Source organism: Mus caroli, unplaced genomic scaffold, assembly GCF_978045245.1.
Source record: "Mus caroli unplaced genomic scaffold, Mus_caroli_1 scaffold_1, whole genome shotgun sequence".
NCBI lineage: Eukaryota > Metazoa > Chordata > Mammalia > Rodentia > Muridae > Mus > Mus caroli.
The window spans coordinates 160,793,529-160,795,884 of NW_028227256.1; the positions used below are offsets into that span (position 1 = coordinate 160,793,529).

General features: G+C 43.6%; 1 non-coding gene and 1 pseudogene across 1 annotated transcript; one reads left to right on the plus strand and one right to left on the minus strand.

The window, feature by feature from the left end:
• Positions 1 to 733: 733 nt before the first annotated feature.
• LOC115032515 (small nucleolar RNA SNORA40) lies at positions 734 to 855 on the plus strand. The gene has a single exon (XR_003838170.1). It is a non-coding gene; the product is annotated as a small nucleolar RNA SNORA40 (small nucleolar RNA).
• Positions 856 to 1,643: 788 nt separating this feature from the next.
• Positions 1,644 to 1,929, minus strand: LOC110289358 (synaptojanin-2-binding protein pseudogene; annotated as a pseudogene).
• Between the last annotated feature and the right edge of the window lie 427 nt (positions 1,930 to 2,356).

Here is a 2,356-nt window from a genome sequence, read left to right on the forward strand (position 1 = left end):
CGTGAACAGCACAGCTCCCGCCTCGCCAATATCCCTGCACTTCTAGCTTCTCTTCATCTACACTGTGGACTCAGGCTTTCCTCAGAAACGCTCACCAAATTTCCTTGCACCCTCTACAAATGAACAAAACGTATTCTTTCCCTTTTTCCCGAAAAAAAAAAAAAGGTCCATTAACCTTATTAAAACCAAAACTGGTGTTTATAGCTTGGTGGAAAATACATAACTGCAGGCTGATTTTAGGTCCATCCTGCCAGGAATGCAGATCCTTCCCTTAGGCTTTGCCTGACACGAGAAACTGAAAATTGTTGAGCAGCTTTGAGGGTCCATGTGCCACCCTGAGACACAATCTTTTTTCCATTGTCTTGATGGTTTATTTGGCCCTCCTGCTTCCCATCCAATGCCGATGGATCCATTAACAGTACTGTAAAGTAGCAACCAAGGTTCAGAGATTAAGTAGCAACTAAGTAGCAATAGTTCAGAGACTGGTAGGACTCATCTTCGCACCCCAGTCTTTTGAACAAATTGACTTGAGTAGAGCTGCCTTTACTACAATTTCCCACATCACTGTAGCTACTGAGTAACACTAGTTGCTCTACAGTTTTTAACTAATTGCTTCAGTCGTTATTTTCCTAATGCCACTGACTGGGCATTCTCTTTTAAAGCTAACTTCCCCATCCCCATTATACATGCTCTGCTAATAGTCCTTGCAGTGTTTTAGTTAAGACCATCCCTTAGCACTGTGTATATTTTTAACTTGTGGACAAAGACTTACAGACACGTGGAAAAAGGTAAGTTCTCTTTACAATCCAGAACTCATTCTTCAACATGAGTCTTAATTATATAAGAAAGAATATGATCCCTTAGTCTCAAAAACTTGTCCACTAGGAACCCAGGAACCAGTATTTTCTTACCTCTTTAACTCTCCATAAGGCATCAATTTTATGCTACTGTGTGTGTTACTGTATATATGCATTTTCTAAGTAAAAAGAAAGAGAGAGAGAGAGAGAGAGAGAGAGAGAGAGAGAGAGAGAGAGAGGAAGGAAGGAAGGAAGGAAGGAAGGAAGGAAAAAAGAAAGAAAGAAAGAAAGAAAGAAAGAAAGAAAGAAAGAAAGAAAGAAAGAAAGAAAGAAAAAGAAAAGAAAGAAAGAAAAAACTGCATTCGCCTATGTCCAACATAGGCATCTAGGTATATAGTTACAAATTAACGACCACAAATACTTCCCAAGAAAAGGCATTAAAAACCTCAGCTCCTCCTTTCAGATAGCACAGCACGCCATCACAGCACTCCAGCTAAGAGAAAGGTGTCGTCCACAGACATAGGAAGACTGACCTTTTCCTCGTCCGGCGAGTCGGGCAATAGCTGAGTTCTCATTGGCAGTTCTAGTAAAATATGTAACTTCCCATTCATTTCTAAGCAAGGCTTTAACCCCCTCCCACAGCTTCCTCCCCACCCCCCAAATCATCCCTTTACTCTTCCATTAGAATTTGAAGTCTTGGAGATTTTGAATAGCAGGGTTTGGAGTGATAAGTAGTCACTTTAAATCATGTGTTGGCTAAGTGGAGAAGAAAGAACATGGGAGGATGTCAGAGACGGTGAGTGAAAGAGCGAGAGTTCTTGGACACACTGGAAGACAGCAAGCATTTCAAAGCTGCTTTCAGGATCTCACGAAGGCCCAAACTGCTACCATGATGAGGGCAACACTGGTAGCAGCACCATAGCTACAGTAACTCCACTTGGTTCTCCTTCGCCTCGGTAAGTCCGTTCTGCACCTGTGCTGTACTCTCAGGGACACGGCACACCCCGCATTACCAAAGAGGTCTACAGCATCTTGGTGCAGCAGGTTCTTCAGGTCTTGGCCATTTACCCGAGGGTCCTCTCGTCAGGTTGATCTCTTCCTTTGTCACTAAAAAATCCACCCGTCCGTTCATATATGACTGCTCTCCAGGCAGAAACCAGGAGTCAGCGGGTGCCCAGAGCAGGTGAAGGTGCACCATCTCCCCAGCATCTCCCCAGCGGGTGCCAGATTGGAAAAGCTCTTTTCGTCTTTTCTAAGTGTAGTTTTTTTCTTTATAATTTACCTTTTAAATTCACATACTTCTCAACCACAACCCCCCTTTCTCCTCTCCTCTCAGTCTCTCCCTTAGTCTTTCTTTATTACCCCTCCCCTTCTCTTCAGAGACAGGAACTCCCCCTTGAGTATCACAGTACCCTGGGACATTTAATCCCAGCAGGGCTAAGAACCTCCTCTCCCACTGAGACCCAACAAGACAGTCAGGTAGCATAAGGGGATTCAATGGCAGGAAACAGAGTCAGAGATAGCCCTTGTTCCAATTTTTAGGGAACCCACATGAAGAT